Here is an 18,496-nt window from a genome sequence, read left to right on the forward strand (position 1 = left end):
CGGACTGTTGACCCGACCGTCGAACCACAGGCGATCAGAATTCTCTCTTTCCTATAAATTAAAAGGGGCCACAACCTTAGTCATTATTTTCACATAAAAATCAGAAACTTCTAGACTTTTCAAGTCCTTTCTACACTCTTCACTCACCCATACATTTCCTAAGCCAAATCAAGTGGAATTTGAGCCTTAAAACCCTAAGCTAACTCATAGATAATGGTAATCCTTGCTCTTAGTTGATTTTATGGTAATTTGGGGTTGGAACAAAGTTGGGAGAGTTAAGGTTCTTCAAGATTAAGGTATGTTCTCTCTTCATTTCCATATATTGAATTGATTTAGAGATTAATAAGTCATAAAAGTGAAGGAAATTATGGTAGGAAAGGTTATGAGCCATTGTGTTGTAATTGGTGGTTGTGAATGAAATTTTGAAGAAAGTTTTGGATAGTTATAAGTGTAAATTGTATACAATTTCCAAAATATGGAGTTTTTAGCATTCTTGTTGTTGTTTGGGAGTTGTTATGGTAATTGGTAGAAGTAGAAAATACAGGGGAAGTGCTGCCCAAATTCCGTTAGTTCCTTAGTTACTCTAGTTGAATTTAAGAGTGTTTTCAAGACTTAACCTTAGTATAAATCCTCTTGAATGTAGATTTGTGAGCTTGGGAGGAGAACGTTAAGTAGTTAAGGAGACGTAAAGGTATGTTAAGGTTAATCCTTTCTTTCTTAAGGTATGATTCTTTTGTTATAAACCTTCACACGACATCCATAATACCCCAATTCCTAAAAATGCTAGAAGCTCATGATTCTCAAGGTCCTTATGGTATTCTTGATAAATGTTCTTCATGATAATGATGATGATTTCATTTCCAAAAATACCAAAACTTATAGTTCTTGATATTCTCATGATATTATTGAGCTTATTGTATGATTAGTGATTTTCACTCATTGTTGTTGATCTCATCTTATGATATTTATTCCTTCAAGGTGAGATATAGCGATGATGATGATTCCATAATGATTCATCGGAGGTTACCGACCTTACATCACTCCGATAGACTTATGGCTTTTATTTGGGCTCTCATGCATGCTTTATATATATGTATGTATTTTCTCACACCGAGTCGCGCTATAGTCGGCCGGGTACGACACGTAGATGTGCACACCACTGTAGTGGGTACGTTATGATGTTACCCCGGATGCGGGATGATATGATATATGGATCGGGCTGCACGTTCCGCAGCAATATATATATATATATATATATATATATATGTATGTATAAAAAATGTTTTTTTTTTAAAAACTAAGCATGTATGACATTCGCCCTAAGAGGCATCCAGATGTACAAGTTATCTCTCTTATCTCATGTTACTTTCCAGATCTTTATTATGTTGTATTGATTCCTTACCTACTCAGTACATTGCTCGTACTGATGTCCTTTTGTTATGGACGCTGCGTTCATGCCCACAGGTAGGTAGGGAGATGGACCGGATCCTTAGGCAGCTTTATCAGTATTTTCACGGGAGCGCTCCATTTGTTCTGGAGCTTCAGTTTAGCCGGTATTATTCTTTTGTGTATATATGGGCATGACGAGGTCCTATCCCATACTTATGATTTTTTGTACTATTTGTAGAGGCTCGCAGACAGATGTGTATGGCTAGATGTTCAGTAACCCATCGGTACTTATCTTGTATATCATTTTGACAACCTTGTCGGCTTGTATATATGACATAGTCTATCATGTTTATGTAGATTTGCTTTATCCTCGAGTTTATGCCCTTATGGATTATAATATTTATGAGCTAGCCAAGTGGCATACCTAAGTATGAATATGAGAAGTATGTTAAGTGGTGGTCGGTAAGTCAGCTCCGGGTACCCGTCATGGCCCTCCGGTAGGGCCGTGACAAGGGTGGTATCAGAGCAGTTCGTCCTAGTATGTATCTACGAGCCATGTCCAGTTGTGTCTTGTTTATGAGTGTGAAGCTCGCCACACTTATTGTTACACCTTCCATTTTATTGCGAGGAGATTTTGACTTATTGGTGGTGTGTACCTTCGGTTCAGTAATCCGCACCAGAGTTTTGGACATGAGATATTTTACCTTGTATGTGTACAGGAGTATAAGTATGCATTCTTGACATTACGAGGGAATTAGAAGTGAAACGAATCGAATCGGAGCAAAACGGAGCAGTTCAGAAAAACTGCTGAAACCAGTCAGCGTCGACGGCCCAAAGGACGACCGTCGACACGTCGACGAACCATCGTCTGGAACCGTTGACAAGGTTCTGCAATTAGACATCTCAGGATGTAGTTCGACGAGGCATGTCGACGGACCGTCGACCCGCGGATGTGGAACTTTCCAGCCCTGATTATAAATATAAGATCCTATGTTTTTATTCTATTATTCTTCCAAAAATAAATCCTACATCTCTCTAGAACTCTCCAAAACCCTCCCTCTGTTTCTACAACAAACCTATACCAATAAACCAAGATCAAAAGCCAAGATTAAGAGATTCATATATTAAGAAGCTTATTAGAGTTTGTGAAGAGTAAGAATTTCTTTGGTATACAAGTGGGGGAATTCATTCTAATGAAGTAGATTGACTCAAGGCTTATTCCTAAGTGATTAAGGTGAGTCTTATGTTTATTTCATGTTATTAAAAGTATTGAGAGGTTAAAAGACTTGGATTATGGAAGGGAGGAGAATATGGAGTGCAAATATGAAAATAGTAATATTCTTGAATCATGACTTGACTTGAATCATAGTTCTTGATATGTAATGAGTATAATCTTGCTATGAATAGTATTAAAGATGTTGTAGAGACATTGTATGAGGATGGATACGTTATGGTGCCCTAGTTAAGGGTATGAAGGATTTTGATAGGGAATGTTGAGGATTTAATAATGTCTAACTTGATGAAGTTATTGATTAAAATGTTGTGGGTGTTGCTATTGATGTTGGGAGTTGTTTATAATGTGGAGGAAGTCATCGAAATAAAGAAGATGTTACCCAATTTTCGTTAGCTTTAGCTTAAGCTTAAGTATGTTTTCGATTATCTAATTTTAGCATGGACTCTCTTGAATGTTGAAACGTGAATATTGGAGGGAAGCGTTCAAGTGATAAAGTTAGCGAAACGTAAAGGTATGTAAGGCTAGTCCCTTCTTTTCTAAGGCATGATTCCTATGACATGACTTCCTTTATCTTTCCATGACCTTTTTACATTCTTGAAAATATGAGTCAATGTTTATAAGAGCTTCCTATGAGATAAAGATAAGAGATATGTTATGAAATTGATAATGATGATGATGAATCTAAGCCTAGAGATCCTAAAGCCCTTGATATGATATTTCCACGAAGCTAATGAGCTTTGTACGATTCTTTGATGTTATTCATTGTTGCTAGACCCACCTTATAATTACCCCATAATGGAATTGGGGGTTCTCGACCTTACGTCACCTCGATAGAGTTGTAGTATTTAATTGATTTTTTATGCATGCTTCATGGTAAGTATATGATGATGATGATCACACCGTGCCTAGATGGCCGGACATGTCACCGCGAAGGCGGGCTGCATATGATTACCCCATGCCTAGATGGCCGGACATGTCACCGCGAAGGCGGGGTGCATATGATTACACCGTGCGTAGATGACCGGACATGTCACCGCGAAGGCGGGCTGCATATGATTATACCATGCCTATATGGCCGGACATGGCACCACTAGTGGGCGGTGTGCGATGGTTACCCGGACGCGGGTTAGCGATGATGGTATATGTGACATGCATAACATGTGTTTTCTTTTAAAGGTTAAGCAGGTTATATCTTCGCCTCATGTTTCATGATTTCCTTGCAATGTTAGTATTATTCATGCCTTACATACTCAGTACTTTATTCATACTGACGTCCTTTCTTTTGGTCGCCGTGTTCATGCCCACAGGTAGACAGGGAGGTGGCCCAGATTCCTAGGAGCTATTCAGCAGACTTACAGGAGCACCTCACTATTTCGGAGGTGCCATTTTTGAGATATTATTTTGTGTACATATTTGGGCATGACGGGGTCCTGTCCCATCCTTATGTTTAGTACTCTAGTAGAGGCTCGTAGATACTAACGTGTGGGTAGTTGATGATCACATTGTATATTTGTATATTATTTTGATAGCCCGAGGGGCTTACGTACATGAATGTAGACATGTTTTGGAAGTGATAATGGTTTCCTTATGGCTAGTTGTGTTGTGAATAATAAATGCATTCAAGATGAGTATGATGATTAGCATAAAGAGTGGTGCTTGGTAGTCAGCTCCGGGTACCCGTCATGGCCCCTTAGTCGGGTCGTGACAAAAGTAGTATCATAGTAGTTCCGTCCTATGGTGTGTCTACGAGCCGTGTCCAGCAGAGTCTCGTTTATGGGTGTGAAGGGCGCCACACTTATAAACAAGAGGCTACGGGGCATTTAGGAAAAATGACCATTCTTCTTCTTATTAGATCGTGCTATAGAGCCATGTTATAAGACTTTCTCCTCCCTAATTGTGCGTTTTGATTTTAGCAATGGCGGTAAAGAGAAAAGCCACAGCCGTCCAAAAGGGCAAGGCTACTACCGAAAGGCGGGTAGAAAGGGAGCCGCCAATAAACATAAAAGAAGGTGAATCTCATAATGAGGCTCCATCCAATACCTCCCACACTCCACTTATTTTAGAAGAACAAGAGGGGGCTTCAACTCCAGCTTCTATGCCTCCAGTTCCTCCACCGGGTGCTTCGGGTCAACAAATGACCGAAGCTATTCAGCTATTGACACAGCTAGTTGCCGCTCAGGCACAGCGGCAGAGTACGAGTCCAAGTGACAGGGCGACTAGTACTAGAGCCCGTGATTTCATGAGTTTAAATCCTCCAGAATTTTTCGAGTCAAAGTCGGATGAAGACCCGCAAGGATGAGATGCTGAGAACATTGAGAATTATTCATGCCTTCGATACTGAATCTGTGGAGTTGGCATCTTATAGACTCCGGGATGTGGCGGTTCTCTGGTATAATAACTGGATATCTTCAAGAAAGGAAAATGCACCTCCCCTGATTTGGCAAGAATTTGTGGATGCTTTCCTTCGTCATTATTTGCCACCCGAGATTTGAAGGGCCCATGCGGATAGGTTTCTGAATCTAAAGTAAGGGAATATGAGTGCCCGGGAGTATAGCCTTCACTTTAATTCATTAGCTAGGTATGCTCCGACTATAGTGGCTGATATGGGAGATAGAGTACATAGGTTTGTGAGTGGCTTGGGGCCACATTTGCTTAAAGATTGCTTGATAGCTTCATTGCAGGAAGGGATGGACATTTCCCGTATTTAGGCCCACACCCATAACTTAAAAGAGCAGCAACGTCCGTAAAGGGGTGAGCGCGATATTGATAGAGGGCAGAGTAAGAGGGCCAGATCTGTTGGTGCTGGCAGCGACTATAGAGGGGGATTGAGGCAGTCATATTCTAGACATTCAGGGCAGTCGGCGACTAGTGTACCCCCCGATTTGCAGGCAGGAGATTTGACCGCTCCATTCATTCAGGACAGGGTCAGAGCTCGAGAGCTTCGGGTTCTCAGTTTGGAGGTGATTATAGCCAGAGGGGACCACCGGTCCCACGATGTAGTCAGTGCAGAAAGTTACACTCGGGTCTGTGTCACCACGGTTCAGATGCTTGTTATGTTTGTGGACAGACTTGGCACGTGATGCGTGATTATCCCTCGAGGTACGGTAGAGGTGGGGTTCAGCCCACAGGATCAATAGTCGGCTCTTCTTCATCTGTGCGCCCCATAGGGCAGACTCCCCAGATTCCAGCAGGTCGTGGTAGGGGAAGAGGGGGAGCATCCAGTTCAGGTGGCACTCAGCCCCGTATTTATGCTCTAACCGGACGTCAGGATCTTGAATCTTCCCTAGATGTGATTGCAGGTATATTGACTATACACTCTCATGATGTTTATGCATTGATTGATCCGGGTTTCACGTTGTCTTATATCACTCCGTATATTGCTGATCGTATTGGGGTGAAACCCAAGCTAATAAAATCTTTTGAGGTATCTACTCCTGTTGCTAGACAAGTGTATAAAAATTGTGTGATTGTGGCATGTGATCGCCATACTACAGCCGATTTGATTGAACTAGAAATGCTGGACTTTGATGTGATTGTGGGCATAGATTGGTTGGCCTCATGCTATGCTAATGTGGATTATAGAACGAAAGCATTTCAGTTCCAATTTTCGAGCGAACCAATTCTTGAATGGAAGGGTAACACAACATCTCCAAGGGGTAGGTTTATTTCCTATCTCAGGGCGAGAAAGATGATCGCCAAGGGCTATTTTTATCATCTAGTCCGAGTTCATGACACCGAAGCAAAGCCACCGAATTTTCAATCCGTCCCGGTAGTAAATGAATTCCCGGATGTATTTCCAAATGAACTTTCAGGACTTCCTCCAGAAAGAGAGATTGACTTTGCTATTGATGTGTTGCCAGACACCAAGCCTATATCTATTCCTCCTTACCGAACGGCACCTGCAGAGTTGAAAGAGCTGAAGGAGCAATTGAAATATTTGCTTGAGAAAGGATTTATTAGGCCCAGTTCATCACCGTGGGGAGCACCTGTCCTATTTGTGAGAAAGAAAGATGGTTCCCTACGGATGTGCATTGATTATAGGCAGTTGAACAGGGTAACGATAAAGAATAAATATCCTCTCCCGAGGATCGGTGATTTGTTTGACCAATTACAGGGTGCCAAATGGTTCTCAAAAATCGATCTAAGATCGGGGTATCATCAAGTGAGAGTCAGAGAAGAAGATATTCCTAAAATAACTTTCAGAACGAGATATGGCCATTATGAATTTCGGGTGATGTCATTTGGGTTAACTAATACCCCGGCAGTGTTTATGAATCTGATGAATAATGTGTTCAGGCCTCTCTTAGATCTATTCGTGATCGTGTTCATTGATGATATTCTAGTATACTCCCGGACAGAAGCGGAGCATGCAGACCATTTGCATATTGTCCTTGGAATTCTTCGGACTCGAGAATTGTATGCAAAATTTTCAAAATGTGAGTTTTGGCTAAATTCTGTGACTTTTCTAGGCCATATTGTCTCAGCAGATGACATTCGAGTTGATAATCAGAAAATAGAGGCTGTGAAGACTTGGCCAAGGCCTACGACGCCTACAGAAGTCCGTAGTTTTCTGGGATTGGCAGGTTACTATAGAAGATTTGTGGAAGGGTTTTTCTCTATTTCAGCACCATTGACGAAGCTAACGCAGAAATCAGCAAAATTTCAATGGACTGATGCTTGTGAATGCAGTTTCCGGGAATTGAAGAATAAATTAACTTCGACCCCAGTTCTGACACTCCCAGAAGGACCAGACAGTTATGTTGTGTATTATGATGCCTCTGGTGTTGGGTTAGGTTGTGTGTTGATGCAGCATGGTAAAGTCATTGCCTATGCTTCAAGGCAGTTGCGGAAACATGAGAAGAACTATCCAACTCATGATCTTGAACTCTCTGTGGTTATCCATGCACTAAAAATGTGGAAACATTATTTTTACGGCATTCATGTTGACATTTATACAGATCACAAGAGTGTCCAATATATTTTTAAGCAGAAGGAGTTGAATCTACGACAGAGGCGGTGGTTAGAACTGCTGAAGGATTATGATGTGAATATTTATATCATCCTAGAAAGGCGAATGTAGTAGCTGATGCACTTAGCCGCAAATCAATGGGCAGTCTATGTGAGGTTCCTCCAGAGAAGAAAGAATTAATCCGTGAGCTTCACCAACTAGCCAGCCTTGGAGTTCATCTAATTGATTCAGGCAATGCAAGACTTGGTATCCACGACCCAACTGTTTCGTCCCTAGATATGGAGGTGAGAGAGCGCCAATGTGAAGATCCCCAGTTGAGTCACTATAGAGATATATTTCATGATAAAGAGAAGTCGCCTTTTGAAGTTTCTACAAATGGAGTCCTTAGGTACCGACACAGGCTATGTGTTCCGAATGTTACCGAACTACGTCGTCGGATTCTAAAGAAGCTCATTACTCTCAGTACTCTATTCATCCAGGGGAAACAAAGATGTATCATGATCTTAAGCTAATGTATTGGTGGGATGGAATGAAGAAAGACATAACAGAATTTGTAGCCCAATGTCCAAATTGTCAATAAGTGAAGATCGAGCATCAAAAGCCAGGAGGATTGTTACAAGCCATGGAAATCCCAAACTGGAAATGGGAAGTGATCAACATGGATTTTATTGTAGGGTTGCCTCATTCCCGAAGAAAGTATGACTCCATATAGGTGATCGTGGACAGACTCACGAAATCAGCCTATTTTCTTCCAGTCAGAACCACATATTCGGCAGAAGATTATGCGAGGTTGTATCTTAAAGAGATTGTGCGACTCCACGGTATCCCGGTGTCCATTATTACTGACAAAGGAGCACAATTTACAGCTAACTTTGGAAGTCTTTCCAAGAAGGTTTGGGTACTCGTGCAAGGCTTAGTACAAATAAGTTTCATCCACAAACCGATGGGCAAGCCGAACACACTATTCAGACCTTGGAAGACATGTTACGGGCATGTGTGCTAAATTTGGTAGTAGCTAGGATAACCACTTACCTCTCGTTGAGTTTGCATACAACAACAACTATAATTCCAGTATTCAAATGGCCCCGTATGAAGCTCTATATGGAAGAAAGTGTAGATCCCCAATTGGGTGGTTTGAAGTTGGAGAGGTACAGCTAATAGGCCCTGAGTTGATTCAACAAGCGATGGAAACAGTCAAGATTATCCGAGATCGACTATTGACAGCCCAAAGTCATCAGAAATCTTATGCGGACAACCGTCGACGAGACTTAGAATTCCAAGTTGATGATTGGGTATTCTTAAAGGTATCACCGATAAAAGGCGTGATGAGATTTGGTAAGAAGGGAAAGTTAAGTCCTCGATACATTGGACCTTATAAGATTGTTCGCAAGATAGGCCAAGTAGCTTATGAACTGGACTTACCTCCAGAACTTGAATCAGTCCATCCAGTCTTTCACGTATCAATGCTCCATAAGTGTGTCGAAGATCCTCCTAGGATCATGCCGGTAGATGATGTTCAAGTGACGGAAAAGTTGACTTATGAGGAGGTACCCGTTGCCATACTAGATAGATAAGTACGGAGGCTTAGAAACAAAGAGGTAGCCTCAGTTAAGGTCTTGTGGTGGAACAATAATCGAGAGGAAATGACTTGGGAAGCGGAAGAAAACATGAAGTCCAAGTTCTCGCACTTATTTCAACACCTAAAAGAGATCCAAGATGAGACATCAATATTATGAGGTATGTATGCTTTCTTTTTATGCTTTTGATCATGTGTATCCATAATTTCTTGCTATTGTGTTGTGGCCATGCGAGGCAATGTTATTATGGGCTCACAGATAGGATGGTAGCGTCATATTACAGGGGAAACTCAGGCAAAATTTCTGTAGGATTCCCGAGAACTTAACATTCGAGGACGAATGTTCTTAAGGGGGGAAGAATGTTACACCTTCCGTTTTGTTGCAAGGAGATTTTGGCTTATTCGCTGTGTGTACCTTCGGTTCGGTAATCGGCACCAGAGTTTTGGTCATGAGATATTTTACCTTGTATGTGTACAGGAGTATAAGTAAGCATTCCTGACATTACGAGGGAATTAAAAGTGAAACGAATCGAATCGGAGCAAAAATGGAGCAGTTTAAAAAAACTACTGAAACCAGTCAGCGTCGACGGCCCAAAGGACGACCGTCAACACGTTGACGAGCCGTTGTCTACAAGGTTCTACAATCAAACATCTCAGGAGGCAGTTCGACGGACCGTCGACACGTCGTCGACCCTCGACCCTGCTCGTCGACCCGCGGATTTGGAACTTTCCAGCCCTGATTATAAATATAAGATCTCACGTTTTTATTCTATTATTCTCTGAAAAACAGATCCTACATCTCTCTAGAACTCTTCAAAACGCTCCCTCTATTTCTACAACAAACCTATACCAAGAAATCAAGATCAAAAGCCAAGATTAAGAGATTCATATACTAAGAAGCCTATTAGGGTTTGTGAAGAGTAAGAATTTCTTTGGTATACAAGTGGGGGATTTCATTCTAATGGAGTAGATTGACTCAAGGCTTATTCCTAAGTGATTAAGGTGAGTTTTATGTTTATTTCATGTTATTAAAAGTATTGAGAGGTTAAAAGACTTGGATTATGGAAGGGAGGAGAATATGGAGTGCAAATATGAAAATAGTAATATTCTTGAATCATGACTTGACTTGAATCATAGTTCTTGATATGTAATGAGTATAATCTTGCTATGAATAGTATTAAAGATATTGTAGAGGCATTGTATGAGGATGGATACGTTATGGTGCCCTAATTAGGGTTATGAAGGAGTTTGATAGGGAATGTTGAGGATTTAATAATGTCTAGCTTGATGAAAGTTATTGATTAAAATATTGTGGGTGTTGCTATTGATGTTGGGAGTTATTTATTATGTGGAGGAAGTCATTGAAATAAAGGAGATGTTACCCAATTTTCATTAGCTTTTAGCTTAAGCTTAAGTATGTTTTCGATTATCTAATTTTAGTATGAACTCTCTTGAATGTAGCAACGTGAATATTGGAGGGAAGCGCTCAAGTGATAAAGTTAGCGAAACGTAATGGTATGTAAGGCTAGTCCCTTCTTTTCTAAAGCATGATTCCTATGACATGACTTCCTTTATCTTTCCATGACCTTCTTACATTCCGAAAAATATGAGTCAATGTTTATAAAGAGCTTCCTATGAGATAAATATAAGAGATATGTTATGAAATTGATAATCATGATGATGAGTCTAAGCCTAGAGATCCTAAATCCCATAATATGATATTTCCACGAAGCTAATGATCCTTGTACGAATCTTTGATGTTATTCATTATTGCTAGACCCACCTTATGATTACCCCATAATGGAATCGGGGGTTCTTGACCTTACGTCATCCCGATAGAGTTGTAGTAATTAATTGATTTCTTATGCATGCTTCATGGTAAGTATATGATGATAATGATCACACCGTGCCTAGATGGCCGGACATGTCACCGCGAAGGCGGCCTGCATATGATTACACCGTGCCTATATGGCCGGACATGACACCACTAGTGGGCGGCATGAGATGGTTACCCGGACGTGGGTTAACGATGATGGTATATGTGACATGCATAACATGTGTTTTCTTTTAAAGGTTAACCAGGTTATATCTTCGCCTCATGTTTCATGATTTCCTTACAATGTTAGTATTATTCATGCCTTACGTACTCAGTACTTTATTCGTAGTGACGTCCTTTCTTTTGGACGCTGTGTTCATGACCACAGGTAGGCAGGGAGGTGGCCCAGATTCCTAGGAGCTATTAAGTAGACTTACAGGAGCACCCCACTATTTCGGAGGTGCCATTTTTGAGATATTATTTTATGTACATATTTAGGCAAGACGGGGTCCTGTCCCATCCTTATATTTAGTACTCTAGTAGAGGCTCGTAGATACGTACGTGTGGGTAGTTGATGATCACATTGTATATTTGTATATTATTTTGATAACCCGAGGGGCTTACACACATGAATGTATATATGTTTTGGAAGTGATAATGGTTTCTTTATGGCTAGTTGTGTTGTGAATAATAAATGCATTCAAGATGAGTATGATGATTAGCATAAGGAGTGGTGCTCGGTAGTCGGCTCCGGGTACCCGTTATGGCCCCTTAGTCGGGTCGTGAAACGTATAAACAAGAGGCTGCGGGGCGTTTAGGAATGATTGACCTTTCTTTCTCCTCTTAGATCGTGCAATAGAGCCATGTTATAAGAGTTCGCTTTTTCCTAATCGTGTGCTATGATTTCAGCGATACAGGTGAAGATAAAAGCTACAGAGGCTTAGAAGGCTAAATTAGTGGCAGGCGGAGGACTGAGCTGGTACCGCCTATAGATATAGAGGAGGGCGAGTCCCAAAATGAGATTCCATCTCGGTCTTCTCATACTCCACCGGCTCCAGAGGAGCATAGAGAAGCTCTAGTTCCAGCACCCCCAATCCCTCCGCTGGATGCCTCAGGCCAGGAAATGAGAGAGGCCATTCAGTTGTTGACTCAGTTAGTAGCCGCTCAGGCTCAGCGACAAGGTACGGGTCATGGTGACAGAGCTGTTAGCGCTAGAGTTCATGATTTTATTAGTGTGAACCCTCCAAAATTCTTTGGGTTAAAACCAGACGAGGACCCGTAAAATTTCATAGATAGGATGTTGAGGACATTGCAGGTAACACATGCCTCTGATGTTGAGTCGGTAGAGTTGACCTCTTATAGATTGCGAGATATGGTGGTTCATTGGTACAACACCTGGATATCTTCTAGAGAAGCGAATGCACCTCCACCGGTATAGCAAGAGTTTGTAGTTTCTTTTCTCCGACACTATTTACCGCCGGAGGTACGACGAGCCAGAGCTGATAGATTCCTAAACCTCAGGCAAGGGAATATGAGTGCTCGGGAATATAGTCTTCGTTTTAATTCCTTGTCCAGGTATGTTCCAGCTATGGCTGCTGATATGGGAGATAGAGTTCACCGGTTCGTGAATGGCTTGGGGACGCATTTGGTTGATGGTTGTTTGACGGCCTCACTTCAGAAAGGTAAGGATATTTCTCATATCCAGGCCCATGACCAGAATTTGGAAGAACGACAGCAACAACGGAGGAGTGAGCATGAGCATGAGCATGATAGGGGTTATAGTACGAGGGTCAGATCCTTAGGTGCTGTTAGTGAGTTTGGAGGGATTCAGAGGCAGCAGTATTCCAGACGCTCAAGTTATTCAGCTGTTAGTGCACCTACGCGATTTGCAGGCAAGAGGTTTGATCGCCCTATTTATTCCGGACCAGGCCAGAGTTCTCGAGCTCCGAATTCTTAGTATAGAGGTGATTCCGGCCAAATGAGACCACCCTTACCACGATGCACTCAGTGTGGTAAGTTGCATATCGGACAGTGCCGATTGAGTACGGATGCTTGTTATGCCTGTGGTCAGCCAGGCCGTGTGGCGTGCGACTGTCCGTCTAGAGGTGGCAGGGGTATGGTTTAGCCCACGGGATCAGCCACTGGTTCTTCGTCATTGGTGCACCATCTGGGGTAGAATTCATAGATACCGGAAGACTGTGACAGAGGTAGAAGAGGAGCATCTAGTTCAAGCGCTCCTCAGAACCATAATTATGCACTAGCTGGGCGCCAAGATCTTGAGTCTTCCCCCGATGTTGTTACAGGTATATTGTAAGTATCTTCTCATGACGTATATGCATTGATTGATCTAGGGTCTACATTGTCATACATCACTCCTTATATTGTCGGTCGAATTAGGGTGAAACCTGAGTCGATTAAACCTTTTGAGGTGTCTACACCCGTTAGTGACCCTATTATAACCAGCCGGATGTATATAAATTGTGTGGTTATAGTTTGTGATCGTCGTACCATGGCAGATTTGATTGAGCTAAATATGGTAGATTTTGATGTCATTATGGGAATGGATTGGTTGGCCTCTTCTTATGCAAATGTTTATTGTAGAATGAAGATGGTTCGTTTTCAGTTTCCAGGAGAACAAGTTCTAGAATGAAAAGGTAATACAAAGATCTTTGAGAGGTAGGTTTATTTCCTTTCTCAAGGCAAGAAAGATGATTGCTAAGGGATGTATTTATCATCTAGTCCGGGTTCGGGATACAGAAGCAGAACCACCAACTCTTCAATCTGTTCTAGTAGTGAATGAGTTTCCAGATGTGTTTCCGGACGAGCTTTCAGGTCTTCCACCAGAACAGGAGATTGATTTTGCTATTGATGTGTTGCCGGATACTAAGCCCATATCTATTCCTCCCTATAGAATGGCTCCTGCAGAACTGAGGGAGTTAAAGGAGCAGTTGAAAGATTTGCTTGAGAAGGGCTTTATCAAGCCTAGTTCGTCGCTGTGGGGAGCAACCGTATTATTTGTAAGGAAGAAAGATGGATCCTTACGGATGTGTATCGACTACAGGCAACTGAATAAGGTGATGATAAAGAATAAGTATCCCCTTCCAAGAATCGATGATTTATTTCATCAGTTGTAACGTGTCGAATGGTTCTCAAAGATAGACTTGAGATCGGGGTACTACCACGTGAGAGTTAAGGAGAAAGATATCCCGAAGACGGCCTTCAAAACTAGATATGATTACTTTGAATTTCGGGTAATGTCGTTTGGGTTGACTAACGCCCCAGCGGTATTTATAGATTTGATGAACAGTGTATTCATGCCTTTCTTGGATTCATTTGTGATTGTATTCATCGATGATATTCTGGTATATTCTCGATCTGAGGCAGAATATGCAGATCATTTACGTACTGTTCTTAGAGTTCTTCAAGCTCGGAAGTTGTATGCAAAATTCTCAAAATGTGAGTTCTGGCTGAATTTCGTGACTTTTCTGGGGCACATTATTTCAGCTGATAGTATTCAGGTGGATACCTAGAATATTGAAGCGTGAAGACTTGGACAAGGCCTACAATGCCTACTGAAGTTCGTAGTTTCTGGGTTTGGTAGGATATTACAGAAGATTTGTGGAAGGTTTCTTTTCCATTTCTGCACCACTAACAAAGCTAACTCAGAAAGTAGCAAAATTTCAATGGACGGATGCTTGTAAATGCAGTTTTCAAGAGTTGAAGAGTAGATTGACTTCGGCCGCAGTTCTGACACTTCCAGAAGGATCGGAGGGCTATGTTGTCTATTGTGATGCCTCAGGCGTTGGACTAGGCTGTGTGCTAATGCAGTAGGGTAAAGTGATTGCTTATGCTTCAAGACAGTTACGGAAACATGAGAAAAATTATCCAACCCATGATCTAGAGTTGGCTGCGGTGATCCATGCATTGAAGATGTGGAGGCATTATTTATATGGAGTCCATGTTGATATCTACACAGAACATGAGAGTCTCCAGTATATTTTCAAGCAGAAGGAGTTAAATCTGAAGCAAAGGCGGTGGCTGGAGCTATTGAAAGATTATGATGTCAGTATATCCTGGAAAAGAGAATGTAGTGGCTGATGCTCTTAGCCACAAATCCATGGGCAGTTTATGTGATGTTCAGCCGGAGAAGAGGGAGTTAGTTCGTGAGCTTCAACAACTAGCCAGCCTAGGAGTTCGCTTGATGGACTCAGGCAATACGGGAGTTACTATTCAGAATTTGGCTGCCTCATCTTTGGTAGTTGAGGTGAAAGAGCGCCAATATGAAGATCCCATGTTAATTCAGTATAGAGATACATTCCACTATAAGAAAAAGTCACCATTTGGAATTTCAGCGGACGGAGTTCTTAAATATTGAGACAGATTATGTGTTCTCGATGTTGTAGAATTACGCCACCAGATATTAGAGGAAGCCCATTGTTCCTATTATTCTGTTCATTTAGGAGCGATGAAGATGTATCATGATATTAAGTCAATTTATTGGTGGGATGGAATGAAGAAAGACATAGCAAAGTTTGTAGCTCAATGTCCTAATTGTCAACAGGTAAAGATCGAGCATCAGAAGCCTGGAGGATTGCATTGAGCTACAAACTTAGGTGAGTCTTAGCATGGCATTTCATCCCCAGACGGATGGACACGCCGAACGCACCATTCAGACCCTCGAAGATATGCTAAGAGCGTGTGTGCTAGACTTCGGAGGTAACTGGGATGATCATTTGCCACTTATTGGGTTCGCATACAACAATAGATATCACTCCAGCACCCAGATGGCCCGGTATGAAGCTTTATATGGGCGAAAGGGTAGATTACCAATCGGATGGTTCGAAGTGGAAGAGACTAAATTGGTAGGGCCAGATTTGATTCAGTAGGCAGTAGAGAAAATTAAGCTTATCCAGGACCGATTGTTGACAGCTAAAAGTCGACAAAAGTCCTATGCAGACAATCGCCGACGAGATCTAGAGTTCCGAGTCAATGACTGGGTATTTTTGAAGTTGTCACCTATGAAGGGTGTGATGAAATTTGGTAAGAAGAGTAAGCTTAGCCCTCGATACATCAGACCATATAGGATTGTGCGCAAAGTGGGCCAAGTAGCCGATGAGTTAGACCTACCTTCAGACTTGGAGTATGTTCACCCAGTTTTCCACGTATCAATGCTTCACAAATGAATTGGAGATCCTTCTAGAGTTTTGCATGTAGATGATGTTCAGGTTACCGAGCAGTTAGATTATGAAGAGGTTCCCGTTGCTATCCTAGATAGACAAGTTCGGAGACTAAGGACAAAAGATATAGCTTCGGTTAAAGTTTTATGGAGAAACAAAAATAAAGAGGAAATGTCTTGGAAAGCTGAAGAAAATATAAAGTCCAGGTATCCGCACTTGTTTCCACCGCAAGAGGAAGTTCAGACAGAGACACCATTGTCTTCAGGTGCGTAATGCTTTCTTTTTATGATTTCTTGGTTGTATGGGGTCATTGTTTCTGTTGTTAATTGTAGTCCTGTGAGGCATTATATTTTTTAGGTTGTTGTGACAAGATGACAGTGGTATAGTAAGAGGGGAAACTCTAGTGAAATTTTTGTAGAATCCTTAACAGTTTAACATTCGAGAACGAATGTTCTTAAGGGGGGAGAATGTTATACCCCGTATTTGATACGCTGAGTTTCCCCGTAAGATAGCCGATGTGAAGTTAGTAAGCGAGGATGTTGTCAAGGTTATGAGAGACTCTACATGGTTATTCCACATATATGGGAGTTTAAGTTATGTTCAGCAGGTGTTGAAAGACGAGAGGCGAAATAAACCAGAAAAATCTGAGTTCTGTAGCAGAGCAATTTGACGATCAAGTCGATGGACGGTCGACATGTCGACGGATCGTCGACCTTCCCGTCGAAAAACTCTAAGAGAATCATAGGCTTCCGTAGGTCGACGGTGGCGAGTCGATGAACCGTCAACATGTCGACGGACCGTCGACCTGACTGTCGAACCACAAGCGATCATAATTCTCTCTTTCCTATAAATTAAAAGGGGCCACGACCTTAGTCATTATTCTCACCTAAAAATTAGAAACTTCTTGACTTTTCAAGTCCTCTCTAAACTCTCCACTCACCCATACATTTCCTAAGCCAAATCAAGTGGAATTTGAGCCTTAATATGCTAAGCTAACTCATAGATGATGGTTGTCATGCCCTATTTTTAACGGGTTAAAACTAGTTTATAACTTATGACTATGTTTCATCTGGTTTTGTAAAATTTTCAGAGTCGCCACCTAATTTTAGGAAAATATTAGGAAACCATTCGTAAAAAGGTAAATTCCATTTTTAGTCTTTGAAACCTGTGAGATTCTAGGTAAGGGTTTTATTTACCCCGAAGGGAAGGTGTTAAGCATCCCTCAGAGCCTATCCGAGGACAGTCTTTAAACTTAGTTTGATTAATGCTAGAGGGGGATTATTATTTCTTATTTATTATCACCTATTTAAGAATTGCGGGAAGGAACTACTCTCTCGAAATTATTTGTATTATATATATATATAAAAGGGGTTTTAAAGTAATTATGACTATGCGAGCGAATGTATATTTATAGAGGAAGTAGTTAATGCTAATGTATGCATGAGAAAAATATGTATGACATTTATTTTACGTAAGAATAGCATGTATAATATAGAATAAAAAGACATATATATACATATATACATTTTTTAATAAGAAAATAATGTATCTACGTGATATGTATATCACGGGTGACTAACAATAGTTATTGATGACGCGATAGTACTATATAGATGCATATAATGCAAAAACGACCAAGGGAATTAATGGAAATAGTATATGTATGATACGCGTTTGAAGAATATAGTATGCGGGCATACTCATTGCAAAGGAAAGTAATTAATACGAGTTGTAACATTGTACGTACTGGAAATGTATATTGTTTACCAAAAGTAGATGTGTATTTTTTGAAGATTTGGGTGTAAATACGGTTATTGTATTTAAGGACAAAATATATAACGTAGGGTATAAAAGTGTCTATTATTTATAAGAAAATAATATACACATGGGACATGTCTATCATATGTAAAATAGTATGAATAGGTGTACTTTTATAAATATCCATGAAAATTATAATAATACGTATAAGTATTCGTGATAGATATAGGTACACACATAGTGTAGCGCGGATTGGATGGTTTAATAAAAGAGTAAGATTGTATACATATGTATATGAAAAATAGAGTATGTACCTTGTAGTCTTGTAAAATGATCTGAGGCCACTATACCCGAACCCTCGTATAGAGTTCTTTGATTAAACTTGCGGATTGAGCTGCTCAACATTAGTATTTCTAAAGAAAATGATTCGACCTTATGTTTGGAAAACCATTTGAGCCGGTGCAATGCAGCTAAGTTTCAGAACTAGTTTTAGCTCCTAAAAGGCGTATGTTTTAACTCTAAAACTTCCTGCACTTGAGATATGAAAATTAAGCATTCTTAACCTTTTAAAGCCTGT

The sequence above is a fragment of the Lycium ferocissimum genome, chromosome 2, assembly GCF_029784015.1.
Source record: "Lycium ferocissimum isolate CSIRO_LF1 chromosome 2, AGI_CSIRO_Lferr_CH_V1, whole genome shotgun sequence".
Taxonomy (NCBI): Eukaryota; Viridiplantae; Streptophyta; class Magnoliopsida; order Solanales; family Solanaceae; genus Lycium; species Lycium ferocissimum.